Source organism: Thermobia domestica, chromosome 7 (genome assembly GCF_964235325.1).
Source record: "Thermobia domestica chromosome 7, izTheDome1.hap1.1, whole genome shotgun sequence".
In the NCBI taxonomy this organism is placed as follows: Eukaryota; Metazoa; Arthropoda; class Insecta; order Zygentoma; family Lepismatidae; genus Thermobia; species Thermobia domestica.
The window spans coordinates 207,436,469-207,451,261 of record NC_137460.1 but is presented as its reverse complement, the minus strand read 5'-3'; the positions used below and the strand labels follow the sequence as shown (position 1 = coordinate 207,451,261).

General features: G+C 44.1%; 4 non-coding genes across 4 annotated transcripts; 2 read left to right on the top strand and 2 right to left on the bottom strand.

Moving 5' to 3' along the window:
* The first annotated feature begins 2,893 nt into the window (after positions 1 to 2,893).
* Positions 2,894 to 3,086, top strand: LOC145691168 (U2 spliceosomal RNA). The gene has a single exon (XR_014132378.1). It is a non-coding gene; the product is annotated as a U2 spliceosomal RNA (small nuclear RNA).
* A 1,859-nt stretch (positions 3,087 to 4,945) lies between these two features.
* On the bottom strand, positions 4,946 to 5,107 carry LOC145691181 (U1 spliceosomal RNA). The gene has a single exon (XR_014132390.1). It is a non-coding gene; the product is annotated as a U1 spliceosomal RNA (small nuclear RNA).
* Positions 5,108 to 5,971: 864 nt separating this feature from the next.
* LOC145691184 (U2 spliceosomal RNA) lies at positions 5,972 to 6,164 on the top strand. Its single transcript, XR_014132393.1, has one exon. It is a non-coding gene; the product is annotated as a U2 spliceosomal RNA (small nuclear RNA).
* Positions 6,165 to 8,015: 1,851 nt separating this feature from the next.
* Positions 8,016 to 8,177, bottom strand: LOC145691162 (U1 spliceosomal RNA). Its single transcript, XR_014132372.1, has one exon. It is a non-coding gene; the product is annotated as a U1 spliceosomal RNA (small nuclear RNA).
* Positions 8,178 to 14,793: the final 6,616 nt, after the last annotated feature.

Below are 14,793 nucleotides of genomic sequence, written 5' to 3'. Positions count from 1 at the left end.
ATTTACAGCGCTCAGATCTCGCTCACGATGTTGCCCGGGGCGGTGCCGCAGTGGCTATTCGATCTTCTTTGCCATACAGACCTATTCAACCCACTCCCGCTGATGCTTACCCGGAGAGCGTCATTGCCACAATCTATTTTTCACATAAAGTCATCACAGTTGCCACTATATATGTCCGATCCACCCAACCGTTACCTTACCGTTTCATTACCTATCTTGATACGCACTTCAAAACGTACGCACTTCTGGCGGACATCAATTATGCCTCTCGTACAGCCGAGCAAAAGCAGCGCTTTCAGGATTTCCTACTCACAACCAAAGCTTTCTTCATGCCGCTTCCACAACCAACTCGCCCAGTTAGCGGGACTACCCCAGATGTTGTTCTCCTCTCTCACAACTTAGTGTCGTCCTCCGCTCTTGAAGTTCTGGGGACTATAGGCAGTGACCATCTTCCTGTCTTGCTTACCGTTACTAACCCTGGGCGGGACGCAGCCCCCGTCCCACCACCTCTTCGTTATAATTTTCATCGGGCAGACTGGGATAAATATCAATCCTCCATTACGGAGGCGCTAGAGGACACTCCCACGGATCTCGCCACTGCAGATTCCATCACATTGTTATCGGACACGCTTACTGATGCTATCCACCGTGGCACCGCATATGCGGTCCCTCACCAACCTGCACACACGTCTCGACCTCCTCTTCCTCCTAGAGCCCTAACTCTTCTAGCACGCTCCCGGCAATATCTGGTTGAGTACAATCGAACCAAAGATCCGCACTTTCTACAGTTGCACAAACAATTTCAAAGAATGGTAAAGTCCTACATCATCGCCCGCAAACGATTAACATGGCGTACCTCCTGTACCCACCTACGAACGGAGCATAATCCGGCCAAATTTTGGACCCTGTTTAAACGTCTTACGTTTCAAAACAATAGCCCACATTATCCTCTTCTGGTTCATGATACGGCCCCCTCAACAGATGCAGACAAAGCACAAGCTTTCGCCAATCACTTTGAGGCAGTCTTCACTCCGCACACAGATCCTATCTTTAGTCATCCTACCCATCCGCAAATCGCTGAATCAGGTAATCCAAACCATCCACTTTTCCAACCGCTTTACACCTCTCAGCCTGCAGACCATACTGGCCTTCTCGCACCAATAACGACCGACGACATTCACTCTGCCCTACACAACAGACGCAACACCTCACCGGGAGTGGACGCAATCAGTTACCGACAGCTATCTCAGGCGCCACCTCTGTTTCACTTGCTACTAGCTCTGCTCTACACATCAATCCTTACCACGGGCTTCTTTCCCACTAAGTGGAAACTAGCCAAAATCGTTGTGTTCTTGAAACCTGGGAAGGATCCAACACAAATTGCATCTTACCGACCCATCAGTTTAACATCCGTCCTCAGCAAAACCTTTGAACGCATACTGGTAAAACGGCTCCATATTTATCTGCACCATCGTCATATCCTTCCTTCCGCTCAAGCAGGCTTCCGCCCCTTTTACAGCACGAGCGACCAACTATTAAAACTCTCATCTCTACTTATCAATCATTACAACAAGAGCCTTCCGTCGGTCTTGATATCATTCGACATAGAACGTGCCTTCGACACAGTCTGGCATGCAGGCTTACTATACAAATTGAAAAGCATTCTTCCTCTCACCTGCGTCCGCCTCATAGCCAACTTCTTGTCGAACAGGAGTGCCTTTATCTCCATCCATAGCGCACGCTCTCGAGAGTTTACATTAAGAGCCGGGGTACCCCAGGGTTCGGTGCTCTCCCCTCTTTTATATATACTCTATGTCGCTGACATGCCTCTGCCACCACCACCAGTTCACGCTCTGCAATACGCTGACGACACCGCCTACCTTGCCTTGGGCTCATCGGTTGATCGTATCTCTATCCAGCTGCAATCTGCTATTGATACCCTCCTTGCCTGGTGTCTCCGATGGAAGTTGAAAATAAACCCAACCAAAACTCAAATGACGCTCTTCGGGCCTAGGAAAAATAAGTTCTGTCCCACCAGAAATCCGGATCGTCTACGCATTACTGTCATGGGCTCCACTATCCCACTCCGCAACAGTACGAAATACCTCGGCGTTCAATTCGACAGTCACCTTACTTGGAGATCTCATCTACAAACTATCGAGACCAACATACGCCGGCGCCTATATCTGCTGAGTCGCCTTAAAGGGACTACATGGGGCTTAAATTCTACGTTACTATTATATACGTACCAGGTCTTCGTCCGTCCTGCAATCACCTACGGACATCTTGCTTGGCTCTCAGCACCTCAACACTACTATGACCGCCTCCAAGTCCTTGAACGCCGAGCTATCCGAATAGCATATTCACTTCCAGTCAGAACACCCACTGCCCTTGTCTACAACCACACCACTATGCCTCTTCTTCTTGATCATATATACCGCCTCCGCACACGTTATATTGTACAAAATATACTAGGCAACCATCCTATCATAGCCGACTTATTGGATCAAACCCCGGCAGTACCACGCAGAGCTTACCCACCCCTGGACCATCTACTCGCAATATATGAACGAGAGGCAAACACAGCTGACTACAACCCTGCTCGTCGCATATACCACAGCCATCCGTCAATCTATCCTCACTAAACTGCACTCACTTTAATGTTTTAATCGTCTCCTGTACTACCGACCACTATACTTTTTAAAATCCAGCTGGACAAATAGGCCGCTTACAATATTTCACCAGGTTTCATTTATATTCTATTGACCATCTACCTTCACTTGTATCCATAATATATTTCTTACTCTGGCCAAGAGAAGGCGTCACCTTCTAAGGCCCGCCCATCTTTGGATGGGAATGAAATGCGTTTGATGATGATGATGATGCTCTCGTCATCGCTTCTCGGCCTTTTGGCTAAGATCAAAGTGTAGTATCTGTTCTTATCAGCTTAATATCTGATACGACCCACATTGTGGGTCCAGAATATTAAACTGATTTTTGGACTGAGGTGAGGTGGTTGTGGCTTGCCACACCCTCACCACGTGTCGGCCCAGCATTGCAGTACAGTTGGGATCGGCACACCTAAATCAAATTGAACCATAGTTCTTCTCATCTTGGTGGGTCATGGGTTCGAGTTCTACTTGTTACCTACATGAAGCCTCATTTCTGTCATTCAAGTGACATTCTTTCTGCAACATGGTCAAGGTCTGTCCGGAAAGTAATGTCACCATTTATTTACATAATGTGGATTAACATTATTCAAACTATTGCCCTCTTGCGTCGATCCATCTTTGGCAGCATGATTTCCAATCTGCAAAGGCATCCTGGAAGGTCTGTGCTGGCAATGCGTTTAAAGCCATTTCAAAAGCTGCTTTCACCACGTCAATTGTTCTGTAACGATGTCCTTTCAGGCAGGATTTCGAACGGGGAAACAAAAAGAAGCCTGAGGGAGCCAAGTCCGGACTGTAGGATGGCAGAATTGCCACGTTACATTTGACCAGGTAATTGGTCACGCCCAGGACAGTGTGGGCTGGCGCGTTGTCATGATACAGTATCCAATCACCGCTGATATCACCACGCACTGAATCCTTGCTCTCTCTCAGTCTGTTGAGGACTTGTACGTGAAATTTAGACTTGTTTCCTGAGACACAAACTCATGGTGAACGATCCGCCTAATGTCAGAAATTACAATGAGCATGGTGTTTTGCGACGTCGACGTGTGCCAATTGCCTCTTTGTTTTGGTGTCGTATTGGAATATCCATGTCTCATCACCCATGATAATATTGCCCAAAGCATCATTTTTACACAATCCCAAAACGTTTTGACAAATTTCCACTTGCCGAGAGTTCAAAAAAAAAAAAAAAAAAAAAATCTTGGGACAATTTTCCCGCACTCTTAACTCATGTGGAAATTCTTGCTCACAATGACGATAGTTTTTGAAATATTTAACACGTCGAAATCGAACATGTTTTAGTGGTGGTTCTTGAAGGAAGTCGCATCAGTCAATATTTATAATTTAAGAGAGGTTTTTTTTTTTTTGGATTAAAGAATAGAAACTGTTTTCTTCATTTTCTATTTTACAATATTCAGTCTATATCCATCTTGTGTTTGTCATTTTCTCATGTTCAATTTGTTGTGTATGAAAGTTATAAATATTTATTTTATTAATTTATCGAATTTCTAATTTCTCGATTTATATAGCTTTCCATTTATGTATTTCTATGCCAATAAATAATGTTCTATTTTGTTTAAAATCCTATTAGTTTCTCTCTTTTAAACTACTTTTATCACTTTTTTTAAATGTATTTTTTTCTTTAATTTCTTATTTTATTTTTTAATGAATACTGGTGATACGATGGAATGAATCTTTATTCTATTGCAGAGAGAATAGGAAGAAAATGAAATCATCCAGTTTAACGTCCCACTTTTTTTTCTTTCTTTCTTTCTTGAACTTCAGGCTAAAAGTAAGGGGTAAGTCAAGTGAATGATGATGATGAAAAATTTGGAGGAATGAGAATGTGTGTGAAATCCCACGGACACGATATTGTTGACCACAAATTTACTTGTGTGGGTATCGAAGTAAGCGCTTTAGCACTGAGCCTGCCATATTTGGAAGAAAATGAAGTAACATGTAGCGAAGGGCCATGCTACGTTGAGAATAGTAGTCCTCGTTCGATCACCAAAGTGAAGCAGTGTTAGTACTTGGATAGATGGACTGCTTGGATATATCACGTTCTGTAGTTTTCGTATGAATCAGGATATTTATCTGTAACAAGTCAGAGTGTGAAATGTTTCAGTTTTACACGCACGGCACAGTTTAAAGGCTACACAAGACGGATGATTATGAAAGTCTGAGTAACACCCACAACTACAAACCGAAACCATAGTAGTGGGCACTCTACCACTGAGCTTGCCAACTAGTGTCTACGTTTGAATTGTTTTATTCCGGGACAGCGCGAACGCAGTCCCGACTAACAAAAATTACGCGCCCGAGATACCCACGTTTGGGGTATTCGCGGGGGTCAACCCAACCGAAGTGCAATGGAAGGATCTCACCCCGGGGGAACCGCCTTGCTGATCACGGTAGCCCCTACGCCAGGTAAGTATGCTCATGAAATCCAAGTCATTTGCCCAACCAAACTGCCTCACCGAATCGACAGTGAGAGGTTACAATTATACCACAAACATAGATGTGTTTTCTGCACTAGTACTCATTTTAATGTAGGCAGAAAAGTCACTAGGAAATAGAAAACACAGAAAAAAGAAACATTTTTATATTATGACGAGAAATTACCTGCCTGCACTCGGTTACTACCATCGGTGAGCAATCTACTGCCATCTGTTGGCATTTCTTCTTGTTTTACGTCTTGAACATGGGCACAACTGAGAGGAATAAAATGATTATGGTATAGTTTACAGCTATTTATGTTTCGAAATGTACGTATATGTAGTTGGTTGTGCTTTCTTGAAGATATTTGATGCCTATTTCCAACTGTGTAACGCAAACCGAAACTGTTCTATCTGTGAGCGCACTATTGCTATGCAACAATTTTGTGGCTGTTTACAATACGAAAACAATAACATTTAACAATGGAATGATAGGTAAATAATCCATGAAAAGCTGATGAAACATTGAGATTGCTTTAATAAATGTAATTTTCCGATTTCCATGCAATATATACTGGATGTTGTGAATGGCACCAACATGGCGGATGGGTTGCGTAGAAGCATTGTATGTATAGGGACTTGTTAAATACATGCTAGTAGTGCAATTTCAAATCGAGATAGAACCGCAAATTAGACAAGCATGAAAATGAAAGCATTTATTGGAACCAAATAGCAGCGTCTAAGATTTACATTTATTTGGGCCATATCTATTTTGGATTGAATGAAAAGTGTCTGACACCACTAACTCTCACCACAGCTGCTGTAATATTTATTATATAAAGCGGAAAACCGCGTGCTCTCGTCATCGCTTCTCGGCCTTTTGGCTAAGATCAAAGTGTAGTATCTGTTCTTATCAGCTTAATATCTGATACGACCCACATTGTGGGTCCAGAATATTAAACTGATTTTTGGACTAAGGTCAGGTGGTTGTGGCTTGTCACACCCTCACCACGTGTCGGCCCAGCATTGCAGTACAGTTGGGATCGGCACACCTAAATCAAATTGAACCATAGTTCTTCTCTCTCATCTTGGTGGGTCATGGGTTCGAGTTCTACTTGTTACCTACATGAAGCCTCATTTCTGTCATTCAAGTGACATTCTTTCTGCAACATGGTCAAGGTCTGTCCGGAAAGTAATGTCACCATTTATTTACATAATGTGGATTAGCATTATTCAAACTATTGCCCTCTTGCGTCGATCCATCTTTGGCAGCATGATTTCCAATCTGCAAAGGCATCCTGGAAGGTCTGTGCTGGCAATGCGTTTAAAGCCATTTCAAAAGCTGCTTTCACCACGTCAATTGTTCTGTAACGATGTCCTTTCAGGCAGGATTTCGAACGGGGAAACAAAAAGAAGCCTGAGGGAGCCAAGTCCGGACTGTAGGATGGCAGAATTGCCACGTTACATTTGACCAGGTAATTGGTCACGCCCAGGACAGTGTGGGCTGGCGCGTTGTCATGATAAAGTATCCAATCACCGCTGATATCACCACGCACTGAATCCTTGCTCTCTCTCAGTCTGTTGAGGACTTGTACGTGAAATTTAGACTTGTTTCCTGAGACACAAACTCATGGTGAACGATCCGCCTAATGTAAGAAAATACAATGAGCATGGTGTTTTGCGACGTCGACGTGTGCCAATTGCCTCTTTGTTTTGGTGTCGTATTGGAATATCCATGTCTCATCACCCATGATAATATTACCCAAAGCATCATTTTTACACAATCCCAAAACGTTTTGACATATTTCCACTTGGCGAGAGTTCAAAAAAAAAAAAAAAAAAATCTTGGGACAATTTTCCCGCACACTTGACTCATGTGGAAATTCTTGCTCACAATGACGATAGTTTTTAAAAATATTTAACACGTCGAAATCGAACATGTTTTAGTGGTGGTTCTTGAAGGAAGTCACATCAGTCAATATTTATAATTAAAGAGAGTTTTTTTTGGATTAAAGAATAGAAACTGTTTTCTTCATTTTCTATTTTACAATATTCAGTCTATATCCATCTTGTGTTTGTCATTTTCTCATGTTCAATTTGTTGTGTATGAAAGTTATAAATATTTATTTTATTAATTTATCGAATTTCTAATTTCTCGATTTATATAGCTTTCCATTTATGTATTTCTATGCCAATAAATAATGTTCTATTTTGTTTAAAATCCTATTAGTTTCTCTCTTTTAAACTACTTTTATCACTTTTTTTAAATGTATTTGTTTCTTTAATTTCTTATTTTATTTTTTAATGAATACTGGTGATACGATGGAATGAATCTTTATTCTATTGCAGAGAGAATAGGAAGAAAATGAAATCATCCAGTTTAACGTCCCACTTTTTTTTCTTTCTTTCTTGAACTTCAGGCTAAAAGTAAGGGGTAAGTCAAGTGAATGATGATGATGAAAAATTTGGTGGAATGAGAATGTGTGTGAAATCCCACGGACACGATATTGTTGACCACAAATTTACTTGTGTGGGTATCGAAGTAAGCGCTTTAGCACTGAGCCTGCCACATTTGGAAGAAAATGAAGTAACATGTAGCGAAGGGCCATGCTACGTTGAGAATAGTAGTCCTCGTTCGATCACCAAAGTGAAGCAGTGTTAGTACTTGGATAGATGGACTGCTTGGATATATCACGTTCTGTAGTTTTCGTATGAATCAGGATATTTATCTGTAACAAGTCAGAGTGGTAAATGTTTCAGTTTTACACGCACGGCACAGTTTAAAGGCTACAGAAGACGGATGATTATGAAAGTCTGAGTAACACCCACAACTACAAACCGAAACCATAGTAGTGGGCACTCTACCACTGAGCTTGCCAACTAGTGTCTACGTTTGAATTGTTTTATTCCGGGACAGCGCGAACGCAGTCCCGACTAACAAAAATTACGCGCCCGAGATACCCACGTTTGGGGTATTCGCGGGGGTCAACCCAACCGAAGTGCAAGGGAAGGATCTCACCCCGGGGGAACCGCCTTGCTGATCACGGTAGACCCTACGCCAGGTAAGTATGCTCATGAAATACAAGTCATTTGCCCAATCAAACTGCCTCAACGAATCGACAGTGAAAGGTTACAATTATACCACAAACATAGATGTGTTTTCTGCACTAGTACTCATTTTAATGTAGGCAGAAAAGTCACTAGGAAATAGAAAACACAGAAAATAGAAACATTTTTATATTATGACGAGAAATTACCTGCCTGCACTCGGTTACTACCATCGGTGAGCAATCTACTGCCATCTGTTGGCATTTCTTCTTGCTTTACGTCTTGAACATGGGCACAACTGAGAGGAATAAAATGATTATGGTATAGTTTACAGCTATTTATGTTTCGAAATGTACGTATATGTAGTTGGTTGTGCTTTCTTGAAGATATTTGATGCCTATTTCCAACTGTGTAACGCAAACCGAAACTGTTCTATCTGTGAGCGCACTATTGCTATGCAACAATTTTGTGGCTGTTTACAATACGAAAACAATAACATTTAACAATGGAATGATTGGTAAATAATCCATGAAAAGCTGATGAAACATTGAGATTGCTTTAATAAATGTAATTTTCCGATTTCCATGCAATATATACTGGATGTTGTGAATGGCACCAACATGGCGGATGGGTTGCGTAGCAGCAATGTATGTATAGGGACTTGTTAAATACATGCTAGTAGTGCAATTTCAAATCGAGATAGAACCGCAAATTACACAAGCATGAAAATGAAAGCACTTATTGGAACCAAATAGCAGCGTCTAAGATTTACATTTATTTGGGCCATATCTATTTTGGATTGAATGAAAGGTGTCTAACACCACCAGCTCTCACAGCAGCTGTTGAAACAAAGATAATATAAACCGGAAAACCGCGTGCTCTCGTCATACTCACCTGGCGACTATAGTCGATAGTCTATTAATCGTGCTATTATTATTAGGCTAATTGTTTCTTAGTTTAGTTTGTTGTTCTCTTGTGCGGAGGATTTTTCCCATGGGCCTTCCGGTCCGAGCCGCACAAGTTACTTAGTGCTTTTGTTGGTTACTAACTCGGTTGTCAAGTCCGCTCAAACTTGCACGGGGCGCTACACTTTAGTGTTTTTGCGCAACGTCAGGCACTCTACTAATTATCCCCCTAGTTGGTGACGCAACACTTCGGTGTTAGCGGTACGCCAGTTTCACTAGTTGTCTGCATATCGTCCTATTATATTTAATAGTCTCATCTCTTAGCGTCCTTTTTTCCGGCGGATCTCGACTGACGAAAGGCTTCGCCTTTCCGACGTCCTCGTTACGACGACGACATGACTAAGACTCCGGATTTTTCTTCCAAGGGCAAGCATCAGGGCCTTCCTTCCACCGTTATGGGACCCCCTCGTGAACCTCGGCGCGACGCACCTCTCTCTCAAAAACGTACCAAAGTCCCTAGGAGCTCTCAGTCCTCCGAGGGCTCACCTCCTCGAAATCGAGACCGTTCTCGCTCCCCGCCAAAACTCTCATATACCGAGGCGTTGAAAAGTCCTCCCAAATCAACTCCGGGTGCATCTCACTGCGGTTCTAACCAAGTGACACCAGCTTCTTCCACTGAAAATCTTATGGATGTCGGTGCAAGCAAACCTACCGCTCATAACATCCTCTTTAGCAATCTTGATCCGGCATATTCCACGATTAAATCCTTCTATCAGCAACTGATGCGCTATTGCACTCGGCTGGACTTACAACAACTGGTTAAAACTCAGAACGGAATCATCCTTAAATCTACCAATGCACAACTGTATCAAAACCTAATCAACAAAATCGGTCCTGCCATGTTCGGCTCTAATGCCAAAATTCAGTTATTAACAACTTCTCAGCAAAAAACACTACCGCCACCCCGTCGTCCATCTCTTCTTTCAGCGGTCATTCGTGGTGTTGACCCCACCCTGACAGAACAGGATATCTTGGCTGAACTAAAAGAGGAAGACCTACATCCAAAACGAGCGATTCGAATCAAAAATGCCCATGGCCCCACTTATATGGTGCGTATCCTCACTGTCGATCCGCAACTGATAGACAATCTTCTTCGTAACGGAGTGTATCTCTATTGATGTCACCATCGCGTGGAACCTTCCCGCACTCCACCACCAGTTCCGTTGCGATGCGAGAACTGTCTATCCTATAATACGCACCCGACCAATAAGTGCACTCTGCCCACTATCTGTCCTCACTGCAAAGGGTCCCATAAGGTTAAAAACTGCCCGAACCTTCAACAGCCAGCCACATGCAATACTTGCGATGGTCCCCACCCTACCTATTCATACAGATGCACAAAGAAACCGCCACCTCTACCAGATAAGCCGGAAACAGTCGTCCCGCTCCGTCTTCACCCTGCGGCACAAGTGTCGACAGGCACCCAGACTTCTCTCCTCCCGCCCCCGACAGTTGAAAATATCTTACAATTTGTCACCCTTGTGTTACAGTATACGTTTCCGTATCAGCGGGAGGCCATACTTAACCATGCAACCAAGGCCGCCATCGACATATTCCAACTTCACATGGCTGCTACCTACTCCGGACTATTTACTTACTTCCATTTCCATTGTGATCCGGAATCATGAATCAAAGACCGATGGGAAGGAAACCGCTCCATATTCTCTTTTCCAATGTCCGTTCCCTGCCCAAGAACCGCATACTGCTAGAAACGCTAGCCACGGCTCATCATGTGGACTGCATCCTCCTCAACGAAACTTTCTTGAAACAATCTGAGCCCTACTATTTTCCACATTTCCACCTCCTGCGCTCAGATCACCCTCAACACATTGCTCGGGGGGTGCCGCAGTGGCTGTCAGGTCATCGCTACCCTATAGGTCAATTACACCTGTTCACGCTGATGCATATCCGGAGAGCGTTATTGCCACCATCTATTTCGCAGATAAAATCATCACCGTGGCTACCATCTACGTGCGCAAGACTCAGCCGCTACCCTACCGCTTTCTCACCTATCTTGACACACATTTCAAAATCTATGTGCTCCTGGCAGACCTGAATTATACATCTCGTACTGTAGAGCAACAGCAGCGCTTTCAGGATTTCCTCCTGACTACCAAAGCCTCATTTATGCCGCTTCCACAGCCGACTCGCCCCGTCAGTAACACTACGCCAGATGTTGTCCTCCTTTCAAGCAACCTAGTGGCGTCTTCAACTCTTGAAGTTCTAGGGACCATCGGCAGTGACCATCTTCCTATTCTCCTTACGGTTGCCAACCCTGGGCGAGACACAGCCCTCGTACCACCACCTGTTACTTATAATTTTCGTAGGGCAGACTGGCATAAATATCAAACATACCTGACAGAAACGCTTGACGGTACCCCTACCGACCTTACTAGTGCTGATTCCGTCAACTTGTTATCCACCACACTAAGTGATGCTATCCATCGAGCCACTGAACATGCAGTCCCTAAGCAGCCAGCTCATTAATCTCGGCCTCCTCTTCCGCCCAGGGCTCTCACTCTTCTGGCACGTTCCCGATACCACCTTGCCGAATACAACCGCTCTAAGGATCCGCATTTCTTACATTTGCACCAGCAGTTCCAACGCATGGTTAAGTCCTATATCATAGCACGAAAACGACTAACATGGCGGAACTCCTGTAATCAACTTGGTACTGAAAGCAATCCAACTAAATTCTGGACTCTCTTTCGCCGACTTACATTTCAAACCAACAACCCACAATATCCGCTTCTGTTTCAGGATGCAGCTCCATCGACAGATGCCGCTAAAGCCCAAGCTTTCGCCACTCACTTCGAGCAGGTTTTCACTCCGCATATGGCTCCAATCTTTAGTCATCCTACCCATCACCATATCACTGAAGCTGGTGATCCGCACCGCCAACTTTATCAACCCCTCTTCGCTCCTCAACCTACCGTTTCTACCGGCCTTCTTGCACCGATTACCACAGACGATATCCACACAGCTCTCTCAAATCGACGCAACACTTCACCGGGCGTGGACGCAATTAGTTACCGCCAGTTATCCCACGCACCACTTTTCTTTCATACACTGCTGGCAGTCCTATATACAGCCATCCTCACCACGGGCTTTTTTCCTCCTGCATGGAAACTAGCCAAAATCATAGTCTTCCTCAAGCAAGGGAAAGATCCGACTCAGATCACTTCATACCAGCCCATCAGTCTCACCACAGTCTTCAGCAAAACTTTGGAGCGCATCCTCGTCAAACGGCTACATATATATCTGGAACGGCGCCATATCCTTCCGATCGCTCAAGCAGGCTTTCGTCCCTTCTACGACACGAATGACCAACTCTTAAAATTATCATCTCTAATAGTCAACCACTACAACAAGAACCTTCCCTCGGTCTTAATTTCTTTCGACATAGAACGTGCCTTTGACACGGTCTGGCACGAAGGCCTGCTTTACAAACTCACACAACTACTACCTCTTCCCTACGTCCGCCTTATTGCCAATTTTTTAACCCATAGGCGGGCCTTTATCCAACTCAATGGAGCACGGTCTCACGAATTCACGTTGCGAGCTGGCGTACCTCAAGGGTCCGTTCTATCTCCTCTTTTGTATATACTGTACGTCGCGGACATGCCCTTACCACCACCACCAGTCCACGCACTGCAATACGCCGACGATACAGCGTACCTTGCCTTGGGGTCCTCTGTTGACCGAATTTCTATCCAGCTCCATCTGCCATTGATACTCTGCTTGCCTGGTGCCTTCGGTGGAAATTGAAAATCAACCCGCTCAAAACCCAAATGACACTCTTTGGGCCTAAGAAAAATAAGTACTGTCCATCACGCAATCCGGACCGTCTCTGCATCAATGTTATGGGTTCCACCATCCCTCTCCGCAGCAGTACTACCTACTTCGGCGTTCATTTCGATAGCCACCTTACTTGGCGAGCGCAACTAAAAACTCTAGAGACCAACATCCGCCGGCGTCTTTATTTGCTGAATCGACTTAAAGGAACTACATGGGGCCTAAATTCTTCACTATTGTTATACACATACAAGGTCTTCGTCCGTCCTGCCCTCACCTACGGACATCTTGCCTGGCTTTCAGCAAATAAATACTTCTATGACCGCCTCCAAGTCCTTGAACGCCGAGCTATTCGCATCGCCTATTCATTACCAGCCCGAACATCCACTGCCGTCGTATACAATCATACATCTATGCCTCTTCTTCTGGCTCATATATACCGTCTGCGCACTCGTTATATTGTGCAACACATACTCGGCAACCACCCCATTATAGCAGAGTTATTGGAGCAGACCCCGGCAATACCACGGAGAGCGTACCCACCCCTGGACCACCTACTTGCCATCTATGAACGTGAAACAAATGCCGCTGAATACAACCCTGCACGGCGCATATATCGCAGCCATCCGTCCATCTATCCATCATAACTGCTTTTCCGTAAATATTTCCTCGTCTAACGACACAAATTTAATTAACTATCTCACTCCAGCTGGGCACAAAGGCTGAATAATACACGCCAAAAACTTAATTACATCCTTTTACCATCATCTCTTCTCTTTTCCATAAGTTTTGTCTTTACTCTGGCCGAAGGGAAGGCGTAACCTTCCGTGGCCCGCCCATCTCCGGATGGGAATGAAATTGCTTTTGATGATGATGATGATGCTCTCGTCGATACTTAAATATTCCTAACCCTACTTATAGTTCTCGCTGCACAAACGGTGATAGAGTATTGCAAACGTATTCTTGAGACTTGTGCAGTCATTCTATTAAAGGGATAGACGAAAGATTTTCATCTTTCGGAGGGAACATTTATTTTTGCATTTACCTCGTGCTTGGCATTGTGGTGAATTCTTTGTCTTTTGTTTTTGCTACCTGGTTCGAAAGTTCGCTCATAATTTGGCACAGCAGCATCACTTTGTGATTAGCGAGCACGCCAACTAATTATTACTAACATCTAGCTTCGTTGATCAGAGTATTGCTTTATCCTTAATTGGTAGTGATCTCAAACCATATTATTACTTGAGTATTGCTTTATCCTTTATTGGTAGTGATCTCAATCTTACTAGACGAAAGAAGAGCTCCGGCTTTTCGGACGTCATCTACGACGACTCATGCCTAAGACACCGGACTTCTCTTCCCAGGGTAAACATCAAGGATTACCCTCGATGGGACCGCCTAGGGAATCACGTCGGGAATCTTCACGTTCACAAAGGCGCACCAAACCACCTAGCACCTCACAGTCTTCCGATGGCTCCCCACCTAGGGCCCGCGAACGCTCTCGCTCTCCCTCTAAACCATCCTACACTGAGGCTCTCAAGAGTCGTTCCAAGACCGCTTCTGTTGAATCTGATTCCCATACTATCGCAAGCACTTCTGTTGCCCAACCTATGACTGGTATTACTCCGAATCCTGCGCTCCTCACCATTCTCTTCACGCAGCTGGATCCAGCACTCCATAATGTTAAATCTTTCTATCTGAAACTGGTCCGTTACTGCACTCGCCTTGATTTACAACAACTAATCAAAACACAGAATGGCATTATCCTCAAAACTACAAACCCGAATCTCTATCAACATATCATCTACAAAGTCGGACCAGCCATGTTCGGCACCAATGCAAAAGTCCAGTTACTACAATCTCCAGGTTTGAAAACACCAC